Source organism: Gorilla gorilla, chromosome 7 (assembly GCF_029281585.2).
Source record: "Gorilla gorilla gorilla isolate KB3781 chromosome 7, NHGRI_mGorGor1-v2.1_pri, whole genome shotgun sequence".
Taxonomy (NCBI): domain Eukaryota; kingdom Metazoa; phylum Chordata; class Mammalia; order Primates; family Hominidae; genus Gorilla; species Gorilla gorilla.
The window spans coordinates 34260616-34279704 of NC_073231.2; the positions used below are offsets into that span (position 1 = coordinate 34260616).

General features: G+C 41.1%; 1 non-coding gene across 1 annotated transcript; it reads right to left on the bottom strand.

The window, feature by feature from the left end:
- Positions 1–5538: 5538 nt before the first annotated feature.
- Positions 5539–5640, bottom strand: LOC115935661 (U6 spliceosomal RNA). Its single transcript, XR_004071284.3, has one exon. It is a non-coding gene; the product is annotated as a U6 spliceosomal RNA (small nuclear RNA).
- Between the last annotated feature and the right edge of the window lie 13449 nt (positions 5641–19089).

The window sequence follows — 19089 nt, forward strand, 5'->3', positions numbered from 1 at the left end:
CTTGAGGCCAGGAGTTCCAGACCAGCCTGGGCAACACAGCAAGACCCTGTCTCTACAGAAATATTTAAAAATTACCCTGGCATGGCAGCATGCACCTGTAGTCCCAGCTACTCAGGAGGCTGAGATGAGAGGACCGCTTCAGCCCAGGAATTCCGGGCTATAGTGAGCCATGATCACGCCACTGCACTCCAATTTGGGCCACAGAGAGAGATCCTGTCTTTAAAATGGGAGGGAACAGAGAGAGAGGGAGGGAGGGAGGGAGCCCAGAGGAAAGGAATAAGATGCAAATGTGTCAAATGTGGGTAAATCTAAGTAAGCATTGCTCATATAAAACAATAAAAGGTAACAAATTTGTGGAGGAAACAAAACATTGTGAAACTAGAATATTAGCTATGAATAACCTATTATTGGGACTGTTTCAAGAATAAAGATTATTTTCTAGTTCTAGAGGAGGCTGGTGATGCTGATCAATTTCAGCCTGTCTTAAATCAAGACGCAAGTTAAATGTAAGAAATAGAAATTGAATGCATGATGTCGTTAGTTAAAAAGAAAAATGTGAATTTAAAAAAACACACTTAAAGCAAGACAAAAAAGGAGCAAAGAAAAAGCATAGTAAATAGAAAGCACAAAAGAGGACAGGAAGAAATCTAAACATGTAAATAATTGCAATAAATGCAAATGGATAAAATTCATTATTAATAGAGCATCAGCCTTTCAGAATGCATGTATGGCTGGGTATGGTGGTTCACGCCTGTAATCCCAGCACTTTGGGAGGCCGAGGCAGGCAGATCACCTGAGTTCAGGAGTTCGAGACAATCCTGGCCAACATGGTGAAACACCGTTTCTATTAAAAATACAAAAATTAGCCAGGTGTGGTGGCGCAAACCTGTAATCCCAACTACTTGGAAGGCTAAGGCACAAAAATCGCTTGAGTCCAGGAGACGTAGGTTGCAGTGAGCTGAAATCATGCCACTGCACTCCAGCCTAGGTGACAAAGCGAGACTCCATTTCAAAAAAAAGTTTTTTAATTAAAAAAATTAAAATGCAGGCATAAGCTGCTTACTAGAGACACGGTGGAATACAGAAAAGTTACAACTAAAGATGTAAAAATATATTACAAGTAAATATCATAGAAACTACTGATAGAGCTATGTTAATATTTTAAATAAGACTTTAAGTCCAAAAGAATTATTATGAAAAAGCAGATGAAAGATACACCACCAAAAACATATAACAATTCTGAACATGTACTCAACTAATAACAGTATCAGAATATGAAGTAAACATGGGTAAAATTACAAGGAAAGTTTTTAAACCCATTGTGAAACTGGGAAATTTTAACAAAAGTACCTCAATAGTTAATAAAGCAAATGGACAAAAAACAAAAGTAAACAGAGGTCGGGCACGGTGGTTGATGCCTGTAATCCCAGCACTTTGGGAGGCCAAGGTGGGCAGATCACTTGAGGTCAGGAGTTCGAGACCAGCCTGGCCAATGTGGTGAAACCCTGTCTCTACTAAAAATACAAAAATTGGCCAGGCATGGTGGCAGGTGCCTGTAATCCCAGCTACTCTACTTGGGAGGCTGAGGCAGGAGAATTGCTTCAACCAGGGAGGTAGAGTTCGCAGTGAGCCGAGATTGTGCCACTGCACTCCACCCTGGGCGACAGAAAAAGAAAACACACACACATATATATATATATATAAAATATATTATATATCAGATTATATAATATACTATAATAGTTATAGAATAATGATTGTAATACATAAATATAATATATAGATATAGATAGTCTATATACACAAACACATATATATACCATCTCAAGCTAATTTATTTTTTTCTCTGATTTTCTTTTTTTCTTTTTTTTATTTTTTTATTATACTTTAAGTTCTAGGATACATGTGCACAACGTGCAGGTTTGTTACATATGTATACATGTGCCATGTTGGTGTGCTGCACCCATTAACTCATCATTTACATTAGGTATATCTCCTAATGCTATCCCCCCCAATTTATTTATTAACATATATAAAATATATAAAGTGTGTGTGTGTGTATATATATATACCACAGACAAAAATCAGCAAATACATATGCTATTAAAACATAAACAGAATACTTTAGAGTATTTGAACATGTATTTGGTCTCAAAGTAAATCTCAAAAAGTTTTAACAAGCCAATCCTAACAAGATTCAAATAAACTGGAAACCAATAACAAAAAAGTAACAAAAAAATTATATAAAGAAATGTTAAAATACACTTCTAAATAACTCTTTTTTTTATTTACTTTTTAATTGAGACAGAGTTCTCTCTCTGCTGCCCAGGCTGGAACGCAGTGGTGCGATCTTGGCTCACTGCAACCTCTGCCACCCAGGTTCAAGCAATTATTGTGCCTCAGCCTCCCGAGTAGCTGGGACTACAGGTGCACGCCACCACACCAGGCTAAATTTTGTATTTTTAGTAGAGATGGGATTTCACCATGTTGGCCAGTCTGGTCTTGAACTCCTGACCTCAGGTGATCCACCTGCCTCAGCCTCTCAAAGTGCTGAGATTACAGGTGGGAGCCACCACGCCCTGTCTGAGTAACTCTTAAGTCAAAAAAAAAGTATAATGGAAATTAGAAAATAGTATGCATCAAAACGTATAAGATGCCACTAAAGTTCTGCTTAGGAAAAAATGCATAGATGTCATTGATCATAATTGAAAAAAATAAAAATGACAATAGGGAGCTAAACTTCTGTATATGTTATATATTGCTATGTTACAAGCTAGGCTGAAACTTAGTGGCTTAAAGACATAACAATTTATTATTTCTCCTGAATCTGTAGGATGGCTGGGCAGTTATTCTGTTGACCTTACCTGCATGTCCTGATGTGGCTACATTTGTTGGCAGGGACTGGGCTCAGCTGGGATGGCTAGACCTCTGTCTATTTGATTTTATATCCTTAAGGCGGCTAAACTGGCCTTTTTCACATGGCAACATAAATGGCCACAAGGGAATCCCCAATGCAAAGTGCTTATCAAGTCTCTGCTAGCCTCTTATTTGCTTATGCCCTGCAAGCCAGAGAAAGTCACATGGCTGGGCACGGTGGCTCACGCCTGTAATCCCAACACTTTGGGAGGCCGAGGCAAGCAGATGACTTGAGGTCAGTAGTTCGAGACCAGCCTGGCCAACATGGTGAAACCCCGTCTCTGCTAAAAATACAAAAATTAGCCAGACCTGGTGGCGAGCGCCTGTAATCCCAGCTACTTGGGAGGCTGAGGCAGGAGAATCACTTGAACCCAGGAGGTGGAGGTTGCAGTGAGCCGAGATCACACCATAGCACTCCAGCCTGTGCAACAGAGTGAAACTCCATCTCAAAAAAAAAAAAAAAAATGTCATATAGCCAACTCCAGCGTCAAGACAGGAAGACTGCAAGGGTTTGGATACTAAAAAGAGAAATTCACTGGAGGCCTTTAATATATAACACTCTCAGCCAGGCACAGTGGCTCACTCCTGTAATTCCAACACTTTGGGAGGCCCAGGCAGTTAGATGGCTTGAGCACAGGAGTTCGAGATCAGCCTACACAACATGGCAAAACCCCATCTCTACAAAAGATACAAAAATTAGCCAGGTGTGGTGGCACGCACCTGTAGTCCCAGCTACTCAGGAGGCTGAGGTGGGAGGATGGCTTGAGCCTTGGAGGCAGAGGTTGCAGTGAACTGAGATCGTGCCACTGGGCCTGGACGACAGAGCCTGGGCGCCCAGCCTGGGCGATAAAGCCACACTTGGCAAGAAAATAATAATAATAAATACATATATATAATATATATACATGCACACATATATAAAACAATCTCTATCACAGTCTTCCCTCCACCTGAATGATTGATACCCCTCCCGCATGCAAGGGGCATTCATCCCCAGTCAGGACTCCGAAGTCTCACTCAATCATGTCATCAGGGACAACGTCCATGACAACATGATCTGCAAGGTTCAAATGTCGATGACGCTTCTCAAGTCCAACTTCTCTGGATCCAGAGACCCATGTACTAAAAAGACAAGTTATCTGCTCACATACGCACCCAGCATACAATGGTGAGGCAGAGATAGGACAGTCACAATAGACACCCCCCTCCAAAAACAAAAAGGAGTAATAGAAGGCATATAGTAACCACCAACCCATAGCCAGACAAATTTGATTAAGACCCTGGATTAACCCACTTGGGCTGCTATAACAAAATACACAGAAGGGATGGCTTAAGCAATATAATATTTTTAAGCAGCCTTTAATTTTTATTATAAAAAAGTTTGAATTTACACAAAAATACAGAGAATAGTATAGTTAACCCATTATGTCTGTCATCTGGCTTCTTTTTTATTTTTCAATAGTTTTTGGGAAACAGGTGGTGTTTGGTTGCATGGAAAAGTTCTTCAGTGGTGATTTCTGAGATTTTGGTGCACCCATCACTCAGGCAGTGTACACTGCACCCAATGTGTAGTCTTTTATCCCTCGTCTCCCTCCCACCCTTTCTCTCGAGTCCCCAGAGTCCATTTTAAAATATGGAATGTTGGCCAGGCGCAGTGGCTCACTCTTGTAATCCCAGCACCTTGGGAGGTCAAGGCAATCAGGTCACTTGAGCTCAAGAGTTCAAGACCAGCCTGGGCAATATGGTGAAACCCCGTCTCTACCAAAAATACAAAAAAAAATTAGCCAGGTGCAGTGGCACATGTCTGTGGTCCCAGCTACTTAGGAGGCTGAGGCAGGAGGATGACTTGAACCCAGGAGATGGAGGTTGTAGTGAGCCAAGATTGTGCCACTGCACTCCAGCCTGGGAAACAGAGCGAGACTCCATATATATATATATATATGGATGTGTGTATATATATGTATATACATGGCTATATATACATATATACATATATGTGTATATACACATATACATATACACATATACACATATATGTACACATACACATATACACATATATGTACATATACACATATACACATATATGTATATACACATGTACACACATATGTATGTATACATATATACACATATATGTATGTATACATATGTACATATATAGGTATATATGTACGTATATACACATATATGTATATACGTACATATATACACATATACGTACATATATACACATATGTGCATGCATCCATATGTGCATACATATATACATATATGTATATGCACATGTGTACATACATGTATGTACATATATATGTATATGCACATGTGTACATACATGTATATGCACATATACACATATATGTATATACACATGTGTGTATATACACATATATGTATATAGGCATGTGTGTATATACACATATGTATATGCACGTGTGTGTGCACATATATGTATATACACGTGTGTGCACATATATGTATATACGCATGTGTGTATATGCACATATATGTATATACACATATACATATATGCATATATACATATACACATATACATATATGCATATATACACATATATGTATATGTATATATACACATATACACATATATGTGAAGATATATACATATATATCTTCAAAAATTTGCATGCCATCCTTGCACAGCCACCACACTAATCTTCTCTGTATCATTCCAATTTTTAGTATGTGCTGCCAAAGCAATCACAACAATAGAAATTTATTTCTCAGAGTTCTAGAGGCTGGGAAGTCCAAGATCACAGTGCCAGCCAACTTGATTCCTGGTGAGGGTGCTACTTCTGGTTTGCAGACAGCTGTAAAGCTCTGGTGTCTCTTCCTCTTCTTGTAAGGACACCAGCCCTATTGGATTGGGGCCCCATTCTTATGACCTCATCTAATCTTATTACCTCCTCGTAGGCACTGTCTCCAAGCATAGTCACACTGAAGGACAGAGCTTTAACATATGAATTTGAGGGGAGACATAATTCAGGCCATGCCAGACACCCTATTCTGGAGGCAGAGAATGTTCCTAGTTTAGGGCCTAGTTTTACATCCTGGGAATGGTTTCCTAATCCACTATTCCTCACAGTTCTGGGCTTCTTCTGGCTCTGTTCTCCAAGAGTTCCTATCTACACAACTGCTTGGTAGAGTGCAATATCTAGTAAGGTGGAAGGTGCCTATAGCCTGTGATCCATAAATTTCAATTCTAGGAAGTAGGCCCACAAGTTACTAACGTTGTGACCTTGAGCAAATAACCTCTCTCTGTGACTTAACTTCCTTCTGTGCCTCAGTTTCCCATCTGTAAAATGGAGAAACAATATTGAGTTCCTCATAGTCCTATTATGAGAATTAAATCAATCGGTACTTGTCAAGTGTTTAGAACAGCGCCTGGCAGTTAATATGCACTATTTTTGAAATAATCTCAACATAGATCTATTTATTTTTTTAAATACTATCCAACAGTAAGAGAATAAATACAATAATTGGGTCAAAGCCATACAGAAATATTATGAAGTGGTTGAAAGGAATAACCCAGAGGAATGAACATAACTTTATAAACTTATGTAAAGTTGTAATATATTCAAACTATTCTTCACATAATCGTGCATTTGTCTGTAATTAAACTTTTTTAATATTCATGGCAATGATGAACTCCAAAATTAGAATAGTGGTTACCTCTGGGAAAAGAAAGAGACTAATGAGTTTGGGGAGTGATACACAGTGCCTGTAACTATACCTAGTGACTTAGATTCTTCAAAAATAGGGATCTGATATGGCTGGGCACGGTGGCTCACATCTGTAATCCCAGCACTTTCGGAGGCCAAGGTGAGCAGGTCTCTTGAGGTCAGGAGTTCGAGACCAGCCTGGCCAACATTATGAAACCCGTCTCTACTAAAAATGCAAAACTTAGCTGGGCATGGTGGCACACGCCTGTAATCCCAGCTACTTGGGAGTCTCAGGCAGGAGAATCACTTGAACCCGGGAGGCAGAGGTTGCAGTGAGCCAGGAGCACACCACTGCACTCCAGCCTGGGTGACAAGAGCAAGACTCCGTCTCAAAAAATAAATAAAACAAGAATAGGGATCTGATGTGGCTGCGCACAATGGCTCATACCTGTGCTTCCTCCAAATTATGACCCTGTAAGGCTCTGTTTTAAGATAAGCACAGGAGGAAGAGAAGAACACAGAAAGGAAGTTATTAAAGATGCCTTCCTGTGGTATACTAAGTGTCCATGTGAAGGATATCAAAATCCCAGCACTTTGGGAGGCCAAGGCGGGTCAATCTCTTGAGGTCAGGAGTTCGAGACCAGCCTGGACAACATGGTGAAACTCCGTCTCTACTAAAAATACAAAAATTAGCTGGAGTGGTGGCTTGCCTGCAATCCCAGCTATTCAAGAGGCTGAGGCACGAGAATTGCTTGAGCTCAGGAGGTGGAGGTTGCAAAAACTCTCTCTCAAAAAAAAAAAAAATAGGGACCTGAAATAGCTATAAGATAGCAGGATATTTGATATACTATTCTCCGTGCTCTTCTCATATTTGATGTATTTTGTAATAAATTTTAAAATTAATAATTATTCACAAGAAAATATATAATTGAGCACTGAGGCTGAATTTCCTGTTTTGGTCTCTGCAGATGCCTGACACACAGAAGAGAGCACTTGGAGTTCAGAAGACCCACCCTTGTTCCACCCTTTCAAAATTTCCATCGTAACTGATGCCACTAGGTCAAGAAAACATCCCAGCAACTGAGCTGGGGAGGAAATTGAATAAGAATGTACTTAAGGGAGGTGGATATAGTGTAAAGTAGGACAGAGATTCTCAACCCTGTTTCCTCTACAGCATACCCGAGAAATGAAAGTCACATCTGAAACTTACTCCCAAGAGTAAGCAGATACGTTTTTAAAGAGCTACGATTAGCTAGGCCAGGCGCGGTGGCTCACGCTTGTAATCCCAGCACTTCGGGAGGCCATGGCGGGCGGATCACGGAGTCAGGAGATTAAGACCATCCTGGCTAACATGGTGAAACCCCGTCTCTACTAAAAATACAAAAAATTAGCCGGTCATGGTGGTGGGTGCCTGTAGCCCCAGCTACTCAGGAGGCTGAGGCAGGAGAACGGCGTCAACCCGGGAGGCGGAGCTTGCAGTGAGCCGAGGTTGCGCCACTGCACTGCAGCCTGGGCGACAGAGAGAGACTCCGTCTCATAAAAAAAAAAAAAAAAGAGCTAAGATTAGCTATGGGTTATGCACCGCTTCATCATCTGCTGTCTACCAGCTATAAGTCCACCTCTTTCTCTTCCTCATATCAGGAGGGAACAAAACCCCTGACCTAAGGTTTGAAAACAGTAAGTCATTGATGTTGGACATCTGACCTCCTGACCAAACTAGACCAGGGAACCAGGCTTGCCTAGCCTAGGGCATGGTTGTGGATACTGGTGATACCGTCTGTCTCGATACCCTCTGCTGTTTCCTTATTATTTCTTCTTATTCTCTCCCACAAATGCAGTTTTGAGAGTAAATCATGAACCCAGAGGAGGAAAGCATGGGAATAGGGCAAGTTAGGACCCATGAGAATAGACTGAGGGATTGAAAGAGGATACCACATTCACTGCTGGAGCCAGTCACTAACAGCGGTTGTTAGTGGGGAAGAAAGGGGCGTGGCCAGGAGAGTTTACTATTCCATCCTCCCTCTTCCTTTCTCTCTCAATCTCTCTCTTTTTTTTTTTTTTTTTTTTTTTTTTTTTTTTTGAGATGGAGTCTCTCTCTGTCACCCAGGCTGGAGTGCAGCAGTAGCACCATCTCGGCTCACTGCAACCTCCTCCTCCGGGGTTCCAGCGATTCTGCTGTCTCAGCCTCCCTAGTAGCTGGGACTACAGGCTCCCGCCACCATGCCTGGCTAATTTTTGTATTTTTCGTAGAGATGGGGTTTCACCACGTTGGCCGGGCTGGTCTCCAACTCCTGACCTCAGGTGATCCACCTGCCTCAGCCTCCCAAAGTGCTGGGATTGCAGGCGTGAGCCGCCCACCCCCGCCTCCTCTCCCTTTCTCCATCTCCTGTGCTATGCTATCAGTCCTACCCATCTAAATTGCCTGAGAGCCTGACCTACCATAGTATGAGAGGAGAAGAAAAAGTGTGACCCAGGGCAGGAAGAAGAGAGAAGGAAACAGGAATAGAAGGTGGTAGAGACAGAAGAGAAGGTCCCCTGGCTGTAGGCCTTGCCCCTGAGGCCACAAATATATGTAAGGGACATAGTAACCTGGGGAAACGGAGAAAGGGGACTATCAGATGGGCCAAAGCTAGTTTAGGATAGGAAATTTACATAATTTTTTTCAAAACACTAACAAAATCTACTTATACAAACGAAGATTGAAATTTATACTTTTCATGATGCTCATACAGTCTTTTAAGTAAAAGCAAAAGAGATATTCTATTTTTAAATAGCTTCTTCTCTTGGGATTCAAGATTTTAGTCAATGGGCATTTCTGATGCAACCTGCACTTGCTGAAGATAAGTAGTTAGTAAAGGAAGGTGTCCATTAATTTGAAGAAATCTGGCCATTTAATATCTTAGCACTTATTCCAGTGGACCCTGGTCTTAATTTGAAAACACATACACCCCTCACTTTCTTTTTCCCTAAGAAAAAGAGGTTTCCGTCCAGGCGTGGTGGCTCATGCCTATGTAATCCCAGAACTTTGGGAAGCTGAGGTGTGTGGATCATGAGGTCAAGAGTTCAAGACCAGCCTGGCCAACATGGTGAAACCCCGAAAATACAAAAATTAGCCAAGCATGGTGGCAGGTGCCTGTAATCCCAGCTACTCAGGAGGCTGAGGCAGGAGAATTGCTTGAACCTGGGAGGCCAAGGTTGCAGTGAGCCAAGATTGCACCCCTGCACTCCAGTCTGGATGACAGAGCAAGACTCCATCTCAAAACAAAAAAAAAAAGAAAAAGAGGTTTCCATAACTTCTTTGAAACCAAAATAACCATCAAACCTCTCCATTCTTTGACTATTCTTCTTGTTTTTTGTTTTTTTTGTTTTTTTGTTTTTTTTTGAAACACAGCCTCACTCTGTCGTCCAGGTTGGAGTGCAGTGTTGTGATCTCAGCTCACTGCAACCTTCGCCTCCCAGATTCAAGTGATTCTCCTTGTCTCAACCTCCTGAGTAGCTGGCATTACAGGTGTGTGCCAGCACGCCCGGCTAACTTTTGTATTTTTAGTAGAGATGGGTTTCATTATGTTGGCCAGGCTGATCTTGAACTCCTGACCTTAAATGATCTGCCTGCCTTGGCTTCCCAAAGTGCTGAGATTACAGGCGTGAGCCACTGCGCCCAGCCTATTCTTCTTTCTTATGACCAGGCTTACAGGGTAAGGCAAGAAAGGGAAGTAATGAGATAAAACAATTTCTTTATCACCTTTCACTTGATGACTTCTGGAAGCTGGTGTTGGAACGGCAATGTCCCAGAATCACAGACACTTAATGATGGAAGTCATCTGAGAAGCATCCTTGCCTGTTGCTCTGCCACATGGGCATTTTCCCTACAGAAAATGACAACAGATCCTTTCATTTCCATGAAGTCCAATAACTAACTAATAATTGTGAGTTATTTAAAATATCAAGTTAGGCAGTACTGAACTAATAATAAGAACGTATATGCAATGAGGAATCTGACTCCACTTTTTGATGCTTGACTGCTGACAGCTTTTAAGCTTCCATCTGCCTCTGCAGGGACCGAAACAGCATATATTTAAAATAATTGGCCAGGCACAGTGGTTCATGCCTCTAATCCCAGCACTTTAGGAGGCCGAGGCAAGAGGATCTCTTGAGGCCAGGAGTTTGAGACCAGCCTGGGCAACATAGTGGGACCCATCTCTACCAAAAATGAAAAAAATATTAGCTGGGTGTGGTAGCACACACCTGTAGTCCCAACTACTCTGGAGGCTGAGGTGGGAGGATCGCTTGAGCCCAAAAGGTCAGGGCTACAGCAAGCTATGAACCCACCACTGCACTCCAGCCTGGGTGACAGAACAAGACCAATTTAATTATTGATTATTAATGTAATTAATTACTTATTAATTAATTAGCTAATTGATTTAATTTAATTAATTAATTATTAATTAGGAGGTTGAGGTGGGCGGATCACTTGAGATCAGGAGTTCGAGACCAGCCTGGCCAACATGGTGAAACTCTGTCTCTACTAAAAATACAAAATTTAGCTGGACATGGTGGCCATGGACGTGGTGGACGACACTGCCATTCCAACACCAGCTTCCAGAAATCATCAAGTGAAAGGTGATAATAAGCAATAAGTAATTAATAAGAAAAGAAAATAATTGACTTACCATTATGTTTACCATCATGCTTATGCATCCAACAGTAAAGACAGTACAGTAAACAATATTCCCAATCTGCTTGTTGTCATGATGCTTTATGAGGTCCCGGATTCAAAAGACTTCATTCTCCCAGTAAGACATCCTACTTGCAAAGACTTTCCTAAATATCATGGTTTGGGTTTTTGTTTTTGTTTTTGTTTTTTTTAGTTGAAATAGAGTCTCACTCTGTTGCCCAAGCTGGAGTGCAGTGGCGTGATCTCGGCTCATTGCAACCTCTGCCTTCCAGGTTCAAGCAATTCTCCTGCCTCAGCCTCCTGAGTAGCTGGGATTACAGGCGCCCACCATCACGTCCGGCTAATTTTTGTATTTTTAGTAGAGACAGGGTTTCACCATGTTGGCCAGGCTGGTCTCGAACTCCTGACCTTAAATGATCCGCCCACCTCAACCTCCCAAAGTGCTGGGATTACAGTTGTGAGCCACCATGACCAGCCTAAATATCATGGTTTTGAATAAGCACAGTGTCAATTTCTCTAATTTGTGTCATCATTCCACATATAGGGTGGGCTGTTGTATAAGGCGAAGAAAATTGATGTATGATCAATTGGTTACTCATTCATTCAATATGTGTTGAATACCTAGTATGAGACAGGCACTGTTCCGAACAATATGGACATAGTATAGAACAAGATAGACAAAAATCCCTGTCCTTGTGGAATTTATATTCTAGAAAGAGTGGGTAGGAAAAGTAATAATAAAGTAAATTATATAGTAAGTCAGAAGATAAGGGTTATAGGAGAAAATAGAACAGAATAAGGGAAATCCAAAGTCCTAGGGCAGAAATGGGGAAGTGAAATTATCATTAGAGTGGTTTGGTTTCCTTACTGCTGTTCACCAAATACATATGGTTTTTGATCTCCAGGCTTATACTTGGATTGTACTTCCCTATCATATTAAAGTTAAGTACAGCCATAGGACTTGTTTTGGCCAATGGAATGTGAGCAGAAATGATGTGTGTGATTTCTGGACAGAAGCTTTAAGTATAGTGTGTGATTCTCCACATGCCTCTCCCACTGCTGCATGCCATAGGAAGCTTCACTTGGCCAGAATTCCTGGATAACATCATGAGCCAAAGCCCCTGCCAACCTGCGTTAGACACTTGGTGTGAGCTACATATTGATTAAGCTAATGAGATTTTGGTCTTGTTTGTTACTGCAGCATAACCCGACCTATCCTAACTGATGCAAGTTGTCAGGGTAGACCCCACTAAGACAACAAATGATAGTGGCTTGAACCTGAGTGACAATAGCAGAAGAGATGAGAAGTCATCAGAATCTGGAAATATTTTGCTGTATGGAAAAGAGTTAAGTCCTATATGATTGAAAATGTGAGACCAGTTACAGCAGACTACATTGATTCTAATAGTATGTCAGAGACATCTTGTGTAAAAAGGGGAAATATACTTGTGTAAAAAGGGGAAGGGTTCTAGGGGCAATCTTTTATGGTCTGGTGACAATCTGGGACGAAATAAATAATCTATCTAGCAGGTTTACAACAGCATAAGCAACCTACTAAATATTAGGAGATTTTACTGTCCGCGATGAGATTTCTGACTTGTATAGTGGAGCATTATTGCCCTCTAGTGATAAAAGAGAAAATGTACTTAGAGAAAAGGAAAGTGACAACCAATGATTCTGGGAAACACGCAATTCGAAATTTGGGGTATTCTTTGGGCCATGACTGGTTGCTTTCTAACAACTTTTGACTGGGAGACACCATGAGCAATTGTATATCTGAGAAGATAAAATCTGGCATTGCTCTTCAAAGTTATCCATAATTTTCAAAAAAGTGAGAATCCTGAATCTGTGTTGGTTAAGGTGCCAGGATTATTGTAAGTATAAGAATTAGTAGTGATATCTACTACACAAATATTTTATTGTCTTCCATAAAAGATAGGGACAAGTAAGGGGATGAAGATTAATGTGTGTAACTGATCATTCCTGAACTTGGTGTTCTTTGTTTTGCTTTGTTTTTTTAACCAGTTGCACAAATGAGGAACGGTGAGAGACTTCCTGTTAGTAATTCAGTGAAATAGTAGTTAGTGAAATAGAGTGGCATTTTTTTTGTCACTTTCATAAGCTCAATATGAAGTAGTAGAGAGATGTAGCTTCCCAAAAGGCTGCAATCATGAAATGTTTATCCAAAAGAAAGTAATATATCCATTGAACTTCATATAATTATGCTGGAACAACCAGTATAATTTATTTAATCAAGATACAAATATTGTTGCATCTCTTATTTTACTTAACTAAACCAAGCAGAATCCCAATACTTTGGATAAGTTGGAGGTATAATTTCTTTCCAGGGACTTCTTTTCTTCTGCCCACTTATTCAAGAATCCCAGGATGTTGTCCAGAGTGGATGAACATATTTCTGAAATGCCTTCTGGAGAGCAACCCAGAAGATCCAATCCATCACCAGCAGACCTAACTTTCAGCTACCATTGTTGTTGCCACATTATGAATACTGGTCTTTCCCAGTCTGGTATATTCTTTTCCACTGTTCTTTTCCGTCCATATTCCTATGCAGGCCACAGTGGTGTCCTCCTCCCTCACTTCCCAGGTAATAGCTCTCCAGGTAAAAACCACATATGCAGTCATTCTTCCCAACACACTCATTGTGCCCTTGTGGATCCAGGACAATTCCAGTTCCAGACATAGCCACAAGCTAACCCAGAACGCACTTTTCCCCAAGACTATGTAGAATCGGGTAATAACCCAGAATTCCCAGTCTTCACTCATCCTTCTCTCCCCTAAGAGCTGCCTCTAACCATCCAAAAGGTACTATTTATGAGGAAGTCCAAAAGAGATGTGTCAGAGATATTGCATACTCTTCCAGTAGCCACCTGGGTTTCCATGAAAATTTACTTCTGCTTAAGCAACTTTTCATCTCTGCATATTTTAAAAAGCAGCCTTCATCAAGCCCTTTTTAAAAGGCTTTGTTGTACATTTCCCCAAGAGCAATAGATGTCTGCTTACCCTATCTTTACTTATGAACCACAAAGAACAAAGAAGATCCGCTTTGGAATGACTCACTTTATCCTCCCATGCAGGAAGATCAAAGGCCAAGTTTAAATGGCAGCTTCTCTGACATCCATATCTTAATTACAGTCTGGGTGCCACATTTAGGCATAAATCTTATTCTAGAAATATATCTTATAAATCTAAACACATGTACATTAAAGATCTAAACTATAATAAAGTCTCTGACTCCAGTGTTTGGAGCAGCTACAACATAAACTCATGTACAAAAGATATGTTCGGATGTTCATTATTGCATTGTTGAAAATAGGGAAAAAAATTGAAAATGTGGTAAATGTATATTGATATTGATAAAGGAATGGTCAGATTCAATTATAATATATCCATATGATGGAATACTATGCAGCTGTGAAAAGAATAGATTTATTCTTTGTGAAAAAATTCTGGACATTGTGTATAATTTCTATAACAATAACCAAAAAATGTTAACAGATTATTTCTAGGTAGAGAGACCACACTAAGAGGATGAAACAAAGGGGGCCGTGGGGAGTTGGGCAGATATAGACTTTTTTCTTTTTGGAGACAGGGTCTTGCTCTGTCGTGACTGACACGGTCATAGCTCATTGCAGCCTCAGACTCCTGGGCTCAAGTGATCCTCCTACCTCAGCCCCCTGAGTAGCTGAGATTACAGGCATGTGCCACCATGCCTAGCCAGATACAGACTCTTTCTTTTCTCTTTATATCCTTCTAAACTGTTTGAATGTTTTACAAAGAACTTGCATTGCTTTTCTTTTTTCAATTATGAAATATGCATATTATTTTAACTTATATATAGTTGTGAATGATTTATCTATATAATTTAATTAAATATAATTTAACTTGATAAATACTCATAATTTTGAATATTTTAATGTAAGGAAGAAATGTGTCTTTTCTCCTTTAATAAGGAAAGATTGTGCTGGGGATTTAAAAAACAAAAAACAACAACAACAACAAAAAAAACATGATCAAACCTAGGTAGATGACCAGATGGTGGAGGATCCAAAAGCTAGGTAAAGTAAGAAATGACTGAGAGTGCTTTGGATTTTTAACTTGAATAAAAAATAGAGCTGTCTTCAAATATCTACAGTAAGAGAATTCCACTTTTAGGTTTGTGAGGGCAAGATGATTTGAACCAATCCTATCACACACGGAAACTAACAAAACTGAGCAAAATATGAAAAGACATCTTCCCGAAGGCATCACAGAGCTAGCAAAATCATGAAAATATACTATTCCTGGATCCAGGGAAGACAGGAACTCCTATAAATTATGTGGGCATTATTCCCATCCTGCCCTTCATCCACTAGAAAATGATTTACTTAGAAACAATGTGAAACATTGTGGTACACAATAAGGCATTCTGTAAATCTACATATCATGGTTTCAACAACAGCCTTTCGAGTGGGAAGGGCCAATCCAAACCCAGAGTAAATGTCTACTCCAGTGACAACAAATCATTGCCCCTTTCATGATAGAAGTGGTCGCATGTAATCAACATGCCACCAGATGGCGGGCTGATTTCCCCAGGGAATTGAACCGTATTCAGGGTTCAGTGTTGGCCTCTGCCGTTGGGAGATAGGGCACTCAGCAGCGGTTGTAACCTGATCGGTTTTGGTGAATGGAAGACCCTTTTGCTGAATTGATGGATAACTTTCATCCCTACCACCTTAGCCACTTTGTTTATGAGCCAATGAAACAGGAATAGGACTTGCTGAAAAAAAGAGGCTGAATGATAGCCACAGAAAATGTCATCTTATGAAGTGACTTAAGATGCAATGTTCTGTCAGGGACATGAACTACTTACTGATCCTAATACTCTGAGTGGATGGTTTCCTGAGGGATGATGGCTTCCTGCTTGGATGTGATGATGCCTATAGTAAGCAAGGTGGAGATGCCAGAATTTCTGTGATATTCTACTACTCAGGTAGTTGTAAGCATGTATATTGGACAAAAAAAAAAAACTCATTTTTGTTAAGAGAGGACCATACATCTACATTTTCCCCAGATATACTTATCAATTTTTTTTTTTTTTTGAGACAGAGTCTCGTTCTGTCACCCAGGCTGGAGTGCAGTGGCACGATCTCATCTCACTGCAACCTCTGCCTCCTGGGTTCAAGTGATTCTTCTGCCTCAGCCTCTTGAGTAGCTGGGACTACAGGTGTGTGCCACCATGCCTGGCTAATTTTTTGTATTTTTAATAGAGACAGGGTTTCACTGTGTTGGCCAGGGTGGTCTCGATCTCCTGACTTTGTGATTTGCCTGCCTCGGCCTCCCAAAGTGCTGGGATTACAGGCGTGAGCCACTGCGCCCAGCCTAATTTTTGTATTTTTAGTAGAGATGGGGTTTTACCATGTTGGCCAGGCTAGTCTCTAATGCCTGACCTCAGATGATTCGCCCACCTCGGCCTCCCAAAGTGCTGGGATTACAGGCATGAGCCAGCATGCCCAGCTTTGTCGTCGATTTTTCAATCTCATTTTTCCAAGCCCCTGGTCACCCATTCAAACCAGAAACCACTGTCTATTTTGAAAAGTGTAGATACATATGTCTTGCCATCTCTTATTTCAGATGCATAGCTCAAAATTCCACCCCCTCAGGGCACTTCCCTTCACTGTCCTTCCAGGTGGTATCAGCATATCATGCAGATCCATTTGTAAATCAGGCTACTCTTGACTTGCTGCCCTGTATGGAATTCCATCCACCTTGGTTGGCTCTGACAATGAAGAGATGCAATTTGCCACTTCGGAAACCCACTATCTCTGTTAATCTTGGGAAGTCCATTTCCATGACAGCATTTCCCACTATTAACCTTTGCCTACAGAGGACAACTATCATTGAGCTCTTAAAAATGCTAATAACTCTCTCACCAGTACCTTCCTTACTACCTTGGTAAAGGGAGATGCTCTGAACCCTCAGAGTGGAGTCAAATGTTGGATTATTCAGTCTCATAAGTAAATTCTAACATCCCACTTCCTTGAGTCTTCAGATACTGTGCTCAATACTATACCATAGAAAGTCTGGCATCTCTACCTCACTTACGGTAGGCATCATCACATCCAATCAGGAAACCATCGTCATCCATCAAGAAACCATCCCAGAAGATTATTAGAACCAGTAGCTCATGTCTTTGACAGAACATTGAATCCCAGTTCACAGGTGAACATAAAGGACTTCTCTTTCCACCATATTTCACCCCTCCCACAGCCCAACAACTTCCAGATGAATTTCCACATGGTTTATCCCTACTCTCACTGGTACATATTAGCTGTATGGTACCATGATTTTTTTAGTATGTGACCTATTTCCTCCCAAGGCAAGTGCTATAATTCCAAGAGGGTTATCATTCTTTTGCTGTGTGGCTTATTTCCTCCCAAAGCAGGGACTGTCTTTCCCTGTCAAGGTTGAGATCTGACTCTAGTTATTGGCCTGGAGGCAGAGATGTGGCAGGACTCAGTCTTAAGAAAAAATGCTATCTTACAAGGCATCTGCTTCAGGTGAGGCCGTTACATGGTCTCTAGACAAGGAAGGCTAATCCCCTTCAGCAAGAAGGAAGGGGCTGCTATGCCAGAAAGAAAGACTTAGGAAGATGTCGATGTTCAAGTTCTTCTGATTCCTTGAACAGTCCAATTCCAAAATTCCATCCTGTACAACTTTCACAACCAATTGTCTTAACACAAGTCCTCTAGAAAGCAGAACTCAAGCAAAAAAAAAAGAAAAACATTTCTGGCACTTGGACAGAAGCACGTCCAAAGACACAGGGTGAGGGAAAAAAGTGAGACAAATAAAGATGTGATGCAATGGCATGCAATGGATTGCGGCACTGCTTCACAATGAGCTACAGACACACAGTAGGTCGCTTTGCAGGCAGGTTCACTCTGCACAAAGGACTTCTCCAGAAGAGTTGCAAAAAGAAAACACACCTTGCAGTAATCCCTGAAAAGATAGGAATTTATTTCCCATTGGTCATTGCTCATTCCATTGAGCTAATTCCCTAAACTTCTGAGTTGCACCATCTGGGCTCCCAGCAGCCACACAGGAAACCATATCCCACACCTTGCAATGTGGCGTCTTATTCAAATCTCAAAGTGGAGGGGTGACCTGGTGTGGGTGTGACACCAACCACGTGAAAGAAGGAGGCAGTTAAGAGCCTCTGAGAAGGTGTACAAGTGGTGCTAATATAGTGGATTTGGAAGTTCCAGTGCGCAAGGAAGGAATTCTTCCACCAGGAAACACTGTCATGATGAATTGGAAACCTGAGACTGTCCTTGGACAGTTTGGGCTCCTCATGCTACTGAACAAATGAACAAAGTAAGGGACCACTCTAACAGGTAATTCATCCTAATTATCAAGGAAAAATTAGGTTGCTGGCCAGGCACGGTGGCTCATGCCTGTAATCCCAGCACTTTGGGAGGCCAAGACGGGCGGATCACTTGAACTCAGGTGTTCATGACCAGCCTGGCCAACATGGTGAAACCCCGTCTCTACTAAAAATACAAAAATTAGCCAGGCATGGTGATGGGCACCTGTAATCCTAGCTACCCTGGAGACTGAGGCAGGTGAATCACTTGAACCCAGGAGGCAGAGTTTGCAGTGAGCCAAGATCACACCACTGCACTAAAGCCTGGGCAACAGAGCAAGACTATGTCTGAAAAAAGAAAAAAAAATGAATATTAAAATGACTCTTGAGCTTGCCCAATAATGTGGACCTATCACAGAGCCTTCTTTTGTTCTAGGCTCCTGTTAAAACTA